The sequence below is a fragment of the Arachis ipaensis genome, chromosome B8 (assembly GCF_059453495.1).
Source record: "Arachis ipaensis isolate K30076 ecotype BB chromosome B8, ASM5945349v1, whole genome shotgun sequence".
NCBI lineage: Eukaryota > Viridiplantae > Streptophyta > Magnoliopsida > Fabales > Fabaceae > Arachis > Arachis ipaensis.
The window spans coordinates 100,706,766-100,722,708 of record NC_142443.1 but is presented as its reverse complement, the minus strand read 5'-3'; the positions used below and the strand labels follow the sequence as shown (position 1 = coordinate 100,722,708).

Here is a 15,943-nt window from a genome sequence, read left to right as displayed (position 1 = left end):
CAGCCAACACTCCCAAACCAGTTGGTTCAAGGTGCTAGGTGTTGAAGCACCCCTAAGGACTTACTCCCTCAAGTCTCTCCCCCAAACATACACACTACAGGCATTTAGTTTATTTATTTTCTTTTCTTGAGACCTTGGTGTCCAGCACCTCTTTGGGTTACTAAGTGTTCTGTAGTGAGGGTTACTCTTGATAGTGGACTTTCAGCTGATAATCCCGGGTTAGTTAACCCAAGTTACCAAGTGATAAGGCACCCCTAAGAGCTTATTCATCCAAGTAGATCCCTCACACAGGAGCACCACAGACACTTGCCTCAAGATTAAAACCATTGATGCCTAGCCTTATTGCTTACTCTTTTTCTTTTGTTTTTCACTTCCATTGTTCTTTCCCTTTTCTCTTATCAGGATCTTGTTATTAACTTAGTCTCATGAGTGTATCCAAAGCAAAGTATTTAGGATAGATAGTTGTCCTCCTAGCCTTGTGGTTGAACCAACTTAGCTAACTTATGACTACCCCAAAGATTCATGAATGCACTTCCACAATATCAACTCCACTCTGGTCTTTTACAACTATAATCATTCTCTTTTTATTTGATTTAAAGGGACAAGCTTACAAGAAAGGGAAGTAATGATGCAGTGACATAAAGACCAGTGCACATAGACTCTCTTCAATACCAAAAACTAAAAATAAAATGATTTGAAAAAGGTTTAAACATAACATGGAAGCAAGTTCTGTTTCATACAAGATCTTCCTTATTTAAAACACAGAGAAAGATGGAACAAAGAAGGAACTTCACCACCTTTTACTGTTGTGGGTGTGCACGCTCTTTTCCTTGCTTGTCCTCCTTGTTTCCTCTTGCATTTCCTCGCATCCGTGCCAATCTTGCTTGCTTCCAATCCTCAAGTGCCTTCCTCACTGACTCATGACTCTCTTCCACCCTTTGTCTTTCCTTTCGTGCTAATTCATCCTTCATTTCATCATGCTTGGCTATTCCTGGATGCAATATTGGCAGCTGTCTCACTAAGTAGCCGAGCCTGGCTTGAGTATTTATCTGATGTCCTGTTTGACTCATGTAAACTCCTTCTGCGAATGCCCTTTGCTCGTCCAATAGTTCTGCCTGTTCCATTTGTCTTCGATGCATCTCATGTATGTGTGCCCCTTGATGTGCTTGGATGTGGATTAGCTTCTGGATGGATTCTTGTTGCTCGTTTTGCCTTTGTTCTATCCTGTTGAATGCTTCTCCCCATTGTTGTCCTTGGCTTAGTTGCTGTTCCATCATTTGCCTTTGCCACTCATCTTGCTACCCCATCATCTGTAGTTGAAGCTCTTTCTATGCTCCTTGGCTTTCCAAATATTGTCTAGATAAGCCATCAATGGCTTCCTGTAATTGGTGCATGTCCAAGGTCTGTGGTGCTTGTCCCTCTAAGACTTGTCCTTCAACTACTGGAGGGGTTGTCCTCTTTCTTTGCTTCCGTTGAGGCAGGGGGAGTGCTACAGCATTCATCCTTCGGACCGTTATTGGAATGCCTTCCTTTATCCAAACGGGGTCCTCATCTTCAAAAACCACCCTAGCTTTCTTGCATATTCGGTAAATAGTGCTGGGGTAACCTAATGTTCCTCTTGAGTTGCTTTTCTCTGCCATCTTTCTAATTCCTTGAGCTATGATCTCGTGAACTTTGATTTCTCCTCCCTTGAGTATACAATGCAACATTGTTGCTCTCTCGAGATTCACCTCCGAGTTGTTTGCAGCTGGGAGAATAGACCTCCTCACTAGCTCGAACTACCCCTTAGCTTCAGGAGTGAGATCTGTTCTCTTAATGAACTTTGGTTTATTTCCTGCACCCCTTTCCCAGTCAGCTCCTGGTACACAAAGGTCTAGTAAAAGCTGGTCATAATTGGGGTTGTTGTCCAATCTTGAGTGGTAACTTTCTTCTTCAAATGGTATAGACCGTAGCTTCAATGCCCTCATTACACTCATGGGACCAAAATCCACCATTGTTCCTCTTACAAAGCTTGTATATGACTCATCTTTCTTATCATACCTGACTGCATTTGCATAAAATTCTCTTATGAGATTTGCATTCACCTTAGTGACCGGGTCAGTGAGGAGCTCCCATCTTCTCCTTTCTACCTTCTCTGTGATTTCGGGGCATTCAGTCTTCTTAACTTGAAATCCCAGCTCATAAATGATTTCCTTATCAACCATCCACCCGTATTGCAATGCATGATGCAAGCTTCTAAATCTCTTCTCATCATATGGGTGTTCTTCCATGGGTTCCTTCCCCTCCCTTCTCTTAGAACTTGAAGATGCCATGAATGAATTGTTGTTTGAAGGGGTTTGGGGCTTCGGATAGATGAAGAGTGGGTTGGTTAAAGTAATTTGTGATGAAGAGTTTAGCGTGCCAATAGAAGTGTGGAGAGTGGGGATTTGGAAGTGAGGAGTGAGCATGCACTAGGGTTCACTTATATAAGAAAATCATGAGTGAGTGAAGGGTGTGGATTGCATGAATGTTTACTAGATGGACAGATGGGGTTGTATATGAAGGAAAGACAAGGATCATCACTTTAATGAGAGTGATTGGTTTAGTCTTCAAGGGCTTTCTTTCTCCAATGTTGCATGGCAGCGTTTCCCCATGCGTTTCCTCTTGAGACATGTGTGTAGTGCTCTTCATTAAGTGGCGAAATCTCCCCCATTTAATTGTCCAATCAATCCCTTTTTATGCTTCTTTTCCTTTCCTATAAAGATTTGAAATAGGGGAATTAATATAAAGAAAATTAAAATTCTACGGCTAGAATAAAATGAAAGAAAGGATTTGATTGTTTGTTTATGAATTTCAACTAACTAACTAACTATTGGTGGTTCCTTATATGCATTTTGGTGGCACCATGGGGTGACACCAAACTTAGTTTGAAGCACTGTGATGAAGGTTTTGTGTTCAAAGCTCCCAAGACTAGCATGCAACTTGGTTTGCTTTGAACACCAAACTTGTTCCTCACTATATTCTGCATAAGAAGATTTTCACCAATTGTTTGCTAAGTTTGGATTGAAGCTCATAAAGATTGACTTATTCATTATCATCTGAAAGCATATAAAACATGGGTTGCCTCCCATGGAGCGCTTCTTTAGCGTCACTAGCTTGACGTTTTTCCTTCATCATGGTGGTTGGTAGTGCTTAAAGTCCTCCCCTCTTGCTGTGGATTTGTATCCATTGGTTGGATCAATAATCTCCACATGTTCCAGGGAAAGAACTCTGTTGATAGTGAAGACCTTGGGTAATTGAGATGGCACAGTAGGGAGATTAGGGGGAATATCCGGGAAGTAGGCTGAGACAACTCTATCTCCTGGAGAGAAGTCTTCCGTGGGGATCTTCTTGTTCTTCCACCCTCTCGGTACCTTCTTCATTGTTTCTTTTGAGGTTGCCTTCCCCTTGGTGACCTCTTTTTCTAAGGGAGCAGTGGTGCTGTCTTCACCTGTCTCTAGAGGTTTAGGTTCCTCCAACTTTTCCTTGAGCTGTGGCAATTGTTATTTTCCTTGTTTGTCAGTTAAGAGGATCTCAGAATGAACTGGCTGTGCTTCAGTGCTTGTTTCCTCCTTCAGTGTCTCATTATCATTTGTGCTTAGTTCCTTGTCCTCTCGATCTGTTTCTTGTGAGAGTTTGAAAATATTGAAGCTGAGTCGTTCATCATGGATTCTCAATATTAGCTCCCCTTTTTCTACATCGATAAGTGCTCTAGCCGTAGCTAGAAATGGTCTTCCCAATATGATTGGGTGAGTGTGACTTTCTTCCATGTCCAGAATGACAAAGTCTGTTAGGAGAAAGTACTTCCCAACCTTTAGCAACACATTTTCCACCACTCCTATTGCTTGCTTTTGAGTTTTGTCAGTGATGAGCGGATAATTTATACGCTTTTTGACATTGTTTTTAGTATGTTTTTAGTAGGATCTAGTTACTTTTAGGGATGTTTTCATTAGTTTTTATGTTAAATTCACATTTCTGGACTTTACTATGAGTTTGTGTGTTTTTCTGTGATTTCAGGTATTTTCTGGCTGAAATTGAGGGACTTGAGCAAAAATCAGATTCAGAGGTTGAAGAAGGACTGCTGATGCTGTTGGATTCTGACCTCCCTGCACTCAAAGTTGATTTTCTGGAGCTACAGAACTCGAAATGGCGCGCTTCCAATTGCGTTGGAAAGTAGACATCCAGGGCTTTCCAGCAATATATAATAGTCCATACTTTAGCTAAGAATTGACGACGTAAACTGGCGTTCAACGCCAGCCTTCTGCCCAAATCTGGCGTCCAGCGCCAGAAAAGGATCCAAAACCAGAGTTGAACGCCCAAACTGGCACAGAAAGTGGGGTTCAACTCCACAAATGGCCTCTACACGTGCTACACTTAAGCTCAGCCCAAACACACACCAAGTGGGCCCCGAAAGTGGATTTATGCATCAATTACTTACTCATGTAAACCCTAGTAGCTAGTTTATTATAAATAGGACCTTTTACTATTGTATTAGGCATCTTTGGTCTCAGTTTTAATCTATTGTTCATCTTAGGAGACTATTGATCACGTTTTAGGGGGCTGGCTATCTCGGCCATGCCTGGACCTTCACTTATGTATTTTCAACGGTAGAGTTTCTACACTCCATAGATTAAGGTGTGGAGCTCTGCTGTTCCTCAAAGATTAATGCAAAGTACTACTGTTTTCTATTCAATTCTTCTTATTTCTCTTCTAAGATATCCATTCGCACCCAAGAACGTGATGAAGGTGATGATTATGTGTGACGCTCATCACCATCTCCCCTACGAACACGTGCCTGACAAACACCTCCGTTCTACATGAAATAAAGCTAGAATGAATATCTCTTAGATCTCCTAACCAGAATCTTCGTGGCGTAAGCTAGAATGATGGCGGCATTCAAGAGAATCCGGAAGGTCTAAACCTTGTCTGTGGTATTCTGAGTAGGATTCAATGATTGAATGACTGTGACGAGCTTCAAACTCGCGAGTGCTGGGCGTTAGTGACAGACGCAAAAGGAGGGTGAATCCTATTCCAGCATGATCGGGAACCGACAGATGAATAGCCGTGCCGTGACAGGGTGCGTGAGCATATTATTCACTGAGAGGAGGGGATGTAGCCACTGACAACGGTGATGCCCTTGCATAAAGCCAGCCATTGAAAGGAGTAAGACTGATTGGATGAAGATAGCAGGAAAGCAGAGGTTCAGAGGAACGAAAAGCATCTCCATTCGCTTATCTGAAATTCCTACCAATGATTTACATAAGTATTTCTATCCCTATTTTATTATATAATATTCGAAAACACCATTATCACTTTATATCTGCCTGACTGAGATTTACAAGGTGACCATAGCTTGCATCATACCAACAATCTCCGTGGGATTCGACCCTTACTCACGTAAGGTATTACTTGGACGACCCAGTGCACTTGCTGGTTAGTTGTATCGAAGTTGTGACAATTATGAATTAAGATCAGAGCACCAAGCTTTGGAGCCATTACCAGGATTTGTTTGAGCCTGGAGATCACAATTTCGTGCACCAAGTTTTTGGCGCCGTTGCCGGGGATTGTTTGAGTTTGGACAACTGACGGTTCATCTTGTTGCTCAGATTAGGTAATTTTCTTTTCGTTTTCTTTTCAAAAATATTTTCAAAAATATTTCTAAAATTTTCTCATCTGTTTTTGAAAAAAAAATAAAAATGTTTTCAAAAATTTTATTCAAAATTTTTAAGAATGAATTCTAGTGTTTCATGAAGCATGTGAAGCCTGGCTGGCTGTAAAGCCATGTCTAAATTCATTTGGACTGAGGCTTGCAATTTGTTATCAAGAGCAACTTAGTTGTTGCTCATCCACCTGCTGCTGATCCATGATCACCTGCTGAAGCTTGGCTGGCCATCGGCCATGTCTAGTGTTTTGGACTGGAGCTTTCTTTGAAAGCTTGGCTGGCTAGTGAGCCATGTCTAATTCCTGGACTGAAGCTTTAGACTAAGAATGCAAGATTCCTGGAATTCATATTAAAAATTTTGGAATCCTTATTTTTTTCTTTTTCATATAATTTTCGAAAAAATCCAAAAAAATTAGAAAAGCATAAAAATAAAAAATATTTTTGTGTTCTTGTTTGAGTCTTGAGTCATATCATAAGTTTGGTGTCACTTGCATATGCATCTTGCATTTTTCGAAAATTTCATGCATTCATAGTGTTCTTCATGATCTTCAAGTTGTTCTTGGTAAGTCCTCTTGTTTGATCTTGATGATTTTTTGTTTTGTGTTGTATGTTGTTTTTCATATGCATTCTTGAATTCTTAGTGCGTAAGCATTAAAGAATTCTAAGTTTGGTGTCTTGCATGTTTTCTTTGCATTAAAAATTTTTCAAAAATATGTTCTTGATGTTCACCATGACATTCAAAGTGTTCTTGGTGTTCATCTTGACATTCATAGCATTCTTGCATGCATTCATTGTTTTGATCTAAAAATTTCATGCATTGCATATTTTTCATGTTTTTCAAAAAAAATTTCAAAAATCAAAAAAATATCTTTCCCTTTTTCTCTCATCAAATTCGAAAATTTGGATTGACTTTTTCAAAAATTTTTAAAATCAAGTTGTTTCTCATGAGTCAAATCAAATTTTCAATTTGAAAATCTTATCTTTTTCAAAATCTTTTTCAAAAATCAAATCTTTTTCAAAATTCTTAGTTATTTTCGAAAATTCCAACAAAATAATTTTCAAAAACCTTTTTCTTATTTTATATCATAATTTTCGAAAATAACATAATCAATTAATGTTTTGATTCAAAAATTTGAAGTTTGTTACTTGCTTGTTAAGAAAGATTCAAACTTTAAGTTCTAGAATCATATCTTGTGATTTCTTATGAATCAAGTCATTAATTGTGATTTTAAAAATCAAATCTTTTTCAAAACTAATTTCAATCATATCTTTTCAAAAATATCTTCTTATCTTATCTTTTTCAAAAATATCTTTTCAAAATATCTTTTCTAAATTCCTAACTTCTTATCTTTTCAAAAATTGTTTCAACTAACTAACTAACTTTTTGTTTGTTTCTTAACTTTTTCAAAACTACCTAACTAACTCTCTCTCTCTCTAATTTTCGAAAATATCTCCCCTCTTTTTCAAAAATTTCTTTTTTATTAACTAATTATTTTTATTTTTAAATTTAAAAAAAAAAACTTTTTCGAAAATTTCTAACATTTTTCAAAAACCATTTTTCAAAAATCACTAACTCTTTTTCAAAATAATTTTCGAAAATTATCCCTCCCCCATTCTATTCTATTTATTCATTCATATCCTAACATCTCATCTCACATCTCTTCCATCCGTACAATTGTGTTTCTTCCTTTACATCACATTCTTTGTCTCTCCCTCTTTTCTTCCACTCACAAAGGGATCCCTATACTGTGGTATAAAGGATCTCTATTATTATTATTATTTTTTCTGTGCCTTCTTCTTTGTCATATGAGCAGGAGCAAGGACAAGAACATTCTTGTGGAAGCAGATCCAGAACCTGAAAGGACTCTGAAGAGAAAATTAAGAGAAGCTAAAATACAACAATCCAGAGATAACCTTTCAGAAATTTTCGAACAGGCAGAGGAGATGGCAGCCAAAAATAATGATAATGTAAGGAAGATGCTTGGTGACTTTACTGCACCTAATTCCAATTTACATGAAAGAAGCATCTCCATTCCTGCCATTGGAGCAAACAACTTTGAGCTGAAACCTCAATTAGTTTCTCTGATGCAGCAGAACTGCAAGTTTCATGGACTTCCATCTGAAGATCCTTTTCAGTTCTTAACTGAATTCTTGCAGATATGTGATACTGTTAAGACTAAGGGAGTAAATCCTGAAGTCTACAGGCTCATGCTTTTCCCTTTTGCTGTAAGAGACAGAGCTAGATTATGGTTGGATTCTCAACCCAAAGACAGCCTGAACTCTTGGGATAAGCTGGTCACGGCTTTCTTAGCCAAGTACTTTCCTCCTCAAAAGCTGAGCAAGCTTAGAGCTGATGTTCAAACCTTCAGACAGAAAGAAGGTGAATCCCTCTATGAAGCTTGGGAAAGATACAAACAGTTGACCAAAAAGTGTCTTTCTGACATGCTTTCAGAATGGACCATCCTGGATATATTCTATGATGGTTTTTCTGAGCTATCAAAGATGTCACTGGACACTTCTGCAGGTGGATCCATTCACCTAAAGAAAACGCCTGCAGAAGCTCAAGAACTCATTGACATGGTTGCTAATAACCAGTTCATGTACACTTCTGAAAGGAATCCTGTGAGTAATGGGACGCCTATGAAGAAGGGAGTTCTTGAGGTTGATACTCTGAATGCCATATTGGCTCAGAATAAAATATTGACTCAGCAAGTCAATATAATTTCTCAGAGTCTGCATGGAATGCAAGCTGCATCCAACAGTACTCAAGAGGCATCTTCTGAAGAAGAAGCTTATGATCCTGAGAACCCTGCAATAGCAGAGGTAAATTACTTAGGTGAACCTTATGGAAACACCTATAACTCAACATGGAGAAATCATCCAAATTTCTCATGGAAGGATCAAAAGCCCCAACAAGGCTTTAATAATGGTGGAAGAAACAGGTTTAGCAATAGCAAACCTTTTCCATCATCAACTCAGCAACAGACAGAGAACTCTGAACAAAATGCTTCTAATTTAGCAAATCTAGTCTCTGATCTATCTAAGGCAACTGTAAGTTTCATGAATGAAACAAGGTCTTCCATTAGAAATCTGGAAGCACAAGTGGGCCAGCTGAGTAAAAGGATCACTGAAATCCCTCCTAGTACTCTCCCAAGCAATACAGAAGAGAATCCAAAAGGAGAGTGCAAGGCCATTGACATAAGCGCCATGGCCGAACCTGTGAGGAGAGGAGAGGACGTGAATCCCAAGGAGGAAGACCTCCTGGGACGTCCAGTGATCAATAAGGGGCTTCCCTCTGAGGAACCAAAGGACTCTGAGGCTCATCTAGAGACCATAGAGATTCCATTGAACCTCCTTATGCCCTTCATGAGCTCTGATGAGTATTCCTCTTCTGAAGAGAATGAGGATGTTACTGAAGAGCAAACTGCCAAGTTTCTTGGTGCAATCATGAAGCTGAATGCCAAATTATTTGGCATTGATGCTTGGGAAGTTGAACCTCCCTTGTTCATCAATGAACTAAGTGATCTGGATCAACTGACATTGCCTCAGAAGAGACAGGATCCTGGAAAGTTCATAATACCCTGTACCATAGGCACCATGATCTTTAAGGCTCTGTGTGACCTTGGTTCAGGTATAAACCTCATGCCCCTCTCTGTAATAGAGAAACTGGGAATCTATGGGGTGCAAGCTGCTAAAATCTCACTAGAGATGGCAGACAGCTCAAGAAGACAGGCTTATGGACAAGTAGAGGACGTGTTAGTAAAGGTTGAGGGCCTTTACATCCCTGCTGATTTCATAGTCCTGGATACTGGAAAGGAAGAGGATGAATCCATCATCCTAGGAAGACCTTTCCTGGCCACAGCAAGAGATGTGATTGATGTTGACAGAGGTGAAATAGTCCTTCAATGGAATGAGAACTCCCTTGTATTCAAAACTCAAGGATCTCCCTCTGCAACCATGGAGAGGAAGCTTGAAAAGCTTCTCTCAAAGCAGAGTCAACCAGAGCCCCCACAGTCAAACTCTAAGTTTGGTGTTGGGAGGCCACAACCAAACTCTAAGTTTGGTGTTGAACTCCCATATCCAAACTCTAAGTTTAGTGTTGGAGAGTCTCAACAAAGCTCTGCACATCTGTGAGGCTCCATGAGAGCCCACTGTCAAGCTATTGACATTAAAAAAGCGCTTGTTGGGAGGCAACCCAATGTTTATCTAATTCTTATTTTTATTGTTTTTCATGTTTTCTTAGGTTCATGATCATGTGGAGTCACAAAATAAATATAAAAATTGAAAACGGAAAAAAAAAATAGCAGAAGAAAAATCACACCCTGGAGGAGCATCTGTCTGGCGTTCAGCGCCAGAACAGAGCATGGTTCTGGCGCTGAACGCCCAAAATGGGCAGCTTCTGGGCGCTGAACGCCAGAACAGGCATGGTTCTGGCGTTCAACGCCAGAAATGGCACACAGATGGGCGTTGAACGCACAAAATGGCCACCAACCTGGCGCTGAACGCCCAGAGTTGGGTACAAAGGCATTTTTACATGCCTAAGGGGTGCAGGGATGTAATTCTTTGAACACCTCAGGATCTGTGGACCCCACAGGATCCCCACCTACCTCCACTCACTTCTTCTCACCACTCTCTTTCACACAACCCCATAAACACTCTTCCCTAAAAACCCCACACCAATCACCTCAATCTCTCTTCCCCACTAAACCTTCACCACTCACATCCACCCACTCTTCCCAATAAACCTACCTCATAAACTCAACCTACCTTCAAAATTCAAAACCAATTTCCCACCCAAACCCACCCATATGGCCGAACCTTAACCCCCCCTTCCCTTCCTATATAAAGCCCTCCATTCTTCATCAAATTCACACAACACACCCCTCTACACTCCTCTTGGCCGAAACCACATCTCCCTCTCCCTCTCCATATTTCTTCTTCTTCTTCTTCTATTCTTTTGTTTATTGCTCGAGGGCGAGCAATATTCTAAGTTTGGTGTGGTAAAAGCATAGCTTTTTTGTTTTTCCATTACCATTGATGGCACCCAAGACCGGAGAATCCTCTAGAAGAGGGAAAGGGAAGACAAAAGCTTCCACATCCGAGTCATGGGAGATGGAAAGATTCATCTCCAAAGCCCATCAAGACCACTTCTATGATGTTGTGGCCAAGAAGAAGGTGATCCCTGAGGTCCCTTTCAAACTCAAAAGAAATGAGTATCCGGAGATCCGACATGAAATTCAAAGAAGAGGTTGGGAAGTTCTAACAAATCCCATCCAACAAGTCGGCATCCTAATGGTTCAAGAGTTCTATGCCAATGCATGGATCACCAAGAACCATGATCAAAGTAAGAACCCGGATCCAAAGAACTATGTTACAATGGTTCGGGGGAAATACTTAGATTTTAGTCCGGAGAATGTGAGGTTGGCGTTCAACTTGCCATACATGGAAGAGAACGCACGCCCCTACACAAGGAGAGTCAACTTTGATCAAAGGTTAGACCAAGTCCTTATGGACATATGTGTAGAAGGAGCTCAATGGAAGATTGACTCCAAAGGCAAGCCGGTTCAACTAAGAAGATTGGACCTCAAGCCTATAGCTAGAGGATGGTTGGAGTTTATTCAATGCTCAATCATTCCCACTAGCAACCGGTCTGAAGTTACTATAGACCGGGCCATCATGATCCATAGCATCATGATTGGAGAAGAGGTGGAAGTTCATGAGATTATACCTCAAGAACTCTACAAGGTGGCTGACAAGTCCTCCACCATGGCAAGGTTGGCCTTTCCTCACCTCATTTGCCACCTATGCAATTCAACTGGAATTTACATAGAGGGAGATATCCTCATTAAAGAGGACAAGCCCATCACTAAGAAAAAGATGGAGCAAGCAAGAGAGCCCAATCATGGAGCTCAAGAGGCGCAAGAAGCTCATTTCCATGAGATCCCGGAGATGCCTCAAATGCACTTTCCTCCACAAAATTATTGGGAGCAAATCAACACCTCCCTAGGAGAATTGAGTTCCAATATGGGACAACTAAGGGTGGAACATCAAGAGCACTCCATCATGCTTCATGAAATAAGAGAAGATCAAAAAGCAATGAGGGAGGAGCAACAAGGACAAGGAAGAGACATAGAAGAGCTCAAGGACATCATTGGTTCCTCAAGAAGGAAACGCCACCATCACTAAGGTGGATTCATTCCTTGTTCTTGCTTTCTCTGTTTTTCGTTATCTGTATTATGTGCTTATCTATGTTTGTGCCTTCATTACATGATCATTAGTAGTTAGTAACTTTGTCTTAAAGATATGAATGTCCTATGAATCCATCACCTCTCTTAAATGAAAAATGTTTTAATTCAAAAGAACAAGAAGTACATGAGTTTCGAATTTATCCTTGAACTTAGTTTAATTATATTGATGTGGTGACAATGCTTCTTGTTTTCTGAATGTATGCTTGAACAGTGCATATGTCTTTTGAAGTTGTTGTTTAAGAATGTTAAATATGTTGGCTCTTGAAAGAATGATGACTAGGAGACATGTTATTTGATAATCTGAAAAATCATAAAAATGATTCTTGAAGCAAGAAAAAGCAGCAAAGAACAAAGCTTGCAGAAAAAAAAATGGGTGAAAAAAAAAAGAGAAAAAGAAAAAGCAAGCAGAAAAAGCCAATAACCCTTAAAACCAAAAGGCAAGAGCAAATAAAAAGGATCCCAAGGCTTTGAGCATCAGTGGATAGGAGGGCCTAAAGGAATAAAATCCTGGTCTAAGCGGCTAAACCAAGCTGTCCCTAACCATGTGCTTGTGGCGTGTAGGTGTCAAGTGAAAACTTGAGACTGAGCGGTTAAAGTCCAGGTCCAAAGCAAAAGAAGAGTGTGCTTAAGAACCCTGGACACCTCTAATTGGGGACTTTAGCAAAGCTGAGTCACAATCTGAAAAGGTTCACCCAATTATGTGTCTGTGGCATTTATGTATCCGGTGGTAATACTGGAAAACAAAGTGCTTAGGGCCACGGCCAAGACTCATAAAGAAGCTGTGTTCAAGAATCATCATACTGAACTAGGAGAGTCAATAACACTATTCGAAATCTGAAGTTCCTATAGATGCCAATCATTCTGAACCTCAATGGATGAAGTGAGATGCCAAAACTATTCTAGAGGCAAAAAGCTATAAGTCCCGCTCATATGATTGAAGCTATGTTTCATTGATAGTTTGGAATTTATAGTATATTCTCTTCTTTTTATCCTATTTGATTTTCAGTTGCTTGGGGACAAGCAACAATTTAAGTTTGGTGTTGTGATGAGCGGATAATTTATACGCTTTTTGACATTGTTTTTAGTATGTTTTTAGTAGGATCTAGTTACTTTTAGGGATGTTTTCATTAGTTTTTATGTTAAATTCACATTTCTGGACTTTACTATGAGTTTGTGTATTTTTCTGTGATTTCAGGTATTTTCTAGCTGAAATTGAGGGACTTGAGCAAAAATCAGATTCAAAGGTTGAAGAAGGACTGCTGATGCTGTTGGATTCTGACCTCCCTGCACTCAAAGTGAATTTTCTGGAGCTACAGAACTCGAAATGGCGCGCTTCCAATTGCGTTGGAAAGTAGACATCCAGGGCTTTCCAGCAATATATAATAATCCATACTTTGGCCAATAATTGACGACATAAACTGGCCTTCAACGCCAGCCTTCTGCCCAAATCTGGCGTCCAGCGCCAGAAAAGGATCCAAAACCAAAGTTGAACGCCCAAACTGGCACAGAAAGTGGCGTTCAACTCCAAAAATGGCCTCTGCACGTGCTACACTTAAGCTCAGCCCAAACACACACCAAGTGGGCCCCGAAAGTGGATTTATGCATCAATTACTTACTCATGTAAACCCTAGTAGCTAGTTTATTATAAATAGGACCTTTTACTATTGTATTAGGCATCTTTGGTCTCAGTTTTAATCTATTGTTCATCTTAGGAGACTATTGATCACGTTTTAGGGGGCTGGCCATCTCGGCCATGCCTGGACCTTCACTTATGTATTTTCAACGGTAGAGTTTCTACACTCCATAGATTAAGGTGTGGAGCTCTGCTGTTCCTCAAAGATTAATGCAAAGTACTACTGTTTTCTATTCAATTCTTCTTATTTCTCTTCTAAGATATCCATTCGCACCCAAGAACGTGATGAAGGTGATGATTATGTGTGACGCTCATCACCATCTCCCCTACGAACACGTGCCTGACAAACACCTCCGTTCTACATGAAATAAAGCTAGAATGAATATCTCTTAGATCTCCTAACCAGAATCTTCGTGGCGTAAGCTAGAATGATGGCAGCATTCAAGAGAATCCGGAAGGTCTAAACCTTGTCTGTGGTATTCTGAGTAGGATTCAATGATTGAATGACTGTGACGAGCTTCAAACTCGCGAGTGCTGGGCGTTAGTGACAGACGCAAAAGGAGGGTGAATCCTATTCCAGCATGATCGGGAACCGACAGATGAATAGCCGTGCCGTGACAGGGTGCGTGAGCATATTATTCACTGAGAGGAGGGGATGTAGCCACTGACAACGGTGATGCCCTTGCATAAAGCCAGCCATGGAAAGGAGTAAGACTGATTGGATGAAGATAGCAGGAAAGCAGAGGTTCAGAGGAACGAAAAGCATCTCCATTCGCTTATCTGAAATTCCTACCAATGATTTACATAAGTATTTCTATCCCTATTTTATTATATAATATTCGAAAATACCATTATCACTTTATATCTGCCTGACTGAGATTTACAAGGTGACCATAGCTTGCTTCATACCAACAATCTCCGTGGGATTCGACCCTTACTCACGTAAGGTATTACTTGGACGACCCAGTGCACTTGCTGGTTAGTTGTATCGAAGTTGTGACAATTATGAATTAAGATCAGAGCACCAAGCTTTGGAGCCATTACCAGGATTTGTTTGATCCTGGAGATCACAATTTCGTGCACCAGTCAGCCAGTCTGATAATGACATCTGTAGGCATTATCTCATTGATCTGCAGCCTCTTCACCAGGGATAAGGGCAGTAAGTTGATGCTGGCCCCTAAATCGCATAGTGCTCTGTCGAACATATTTTCACCTATGGCACAAGGGATATGAAAACTTCCTGGGTCTCTTCTTTTTGTAGGCAACTCAGCTTGAATAAGGGCACTACATTCCTTGTTCATCACTATAGTCTGCCCTCCCTTGAGTGAGCTTTTCCTGGGAAGAAGTTCCTTCATATACTTGATGAATGTAGGCATTTGTTGAATTGCCTTGATGAATGGTATGTTCACATGCAGAGATGCAAACAAGTCTAGGAACCTTGAGTATATTCTTTTTCCCACAGCACCATTGAGCAGTTGAGGGAATGGTGCATAGAGCTTCAGCAGCTCTTATTGTGAGATTTCTGGTTCTTTATGATCTCTATCCTCCTCCTTTGTTGAGTTGTCTTCAGGTTGTTTGCACACTTTGCCTTGCTTGTCTTCAATCTCTTGATCACTTGTAGTGACCATTTTACAATCTTCCCATCTTACTTTGTTTGCTTCTCCCTTGGGGTTTTTCTCAGTGTCACTTGGGAAGCTATCAGTAGGTTTGGGAATCTTCTCAGCTAAATATCCCACCTGGAATTCCATCTTCCTAATGGTTTCTCCCTGGTTCTTAATATTGGCTCGCACCTCCTCTTTGAACACCTTATTTTCTTGAATCTCTTGGCATATTCCTTCAAGTAAGGCTTCAATCTTAGAGAGCCTGTCATCAATTGATGAGTGGTTCAGAGCCCTTCATAGAAAATGTGCAGCTGGACCCATTCGTTGAACATGTCAGGTGGACACCTCCTTGTTAAGTCTTTGAACCTCTCCCATGCTTCATACAGAGTCTCACCATCCTATTGCCTGAAGGTTTGAACCTCAGCTTTCAGCCTATTGATTCGTTGAGGAGGGTAGAATCTTGCTAAAAATTTGTTCACCACATCCTCCCAAGTTGTCAAGCTCTCCCTTGGGAAGGATTCCAGCCACTTGGCTGCCTTGTCTCTGAGTGAGAAGGGAAATAAGAGCAATCTATAGGCGTCAGGATGAACACCATTAGATTTCACTGTGTCACATATTCTCAGGAAGGTGGTCAAATGTTGGTTGGGATCTTCTTGAACACCTCCTCCAAACGAACAGTTGTTCTGAACAAGGGTGATGAGCTGTGGTTTAAGTTCAAAGTTGTTGGCATGGATTGTTGGCTTTTGGATGCTACTTCCACAATTGCCTGGGTTTGGATTAA

General features: G+C 40.5%; 2 non-coding genes across 2 annotated transcripts; one reads left to right on the top strand and one right to left on the bottom strand.

Annotated features, from left to right (window-relative positions):
- Nucleotides 1–8,020: 8,020 nt before the first annotated feature.
- On the bottom strand, nucleotides 8,021–8,128 carry LOC148549015 (small nucleolar RNA R71). The gene has a single exon (XR_015898341.1). It is a non-coding gene; the product is annotated as a small nucleolar RNA R71 (small nucleolar RNA).
- Nucleotides 8,129–15,492: 7,364 nt separating this feature from the next.
- Nucleotides 15,493–15,596, top strand: LOC148549014 (small nucleolar RNA R71). The gene has a single exon (XR_015898083.1). It is a non-coding gene; the product is annotated as a small nucleolar RNA R71 (small nucleolar RNA).
- The last annotated feature ends 347 nt before the right edge of the window (nucleotides 15,597–15,943 follow it).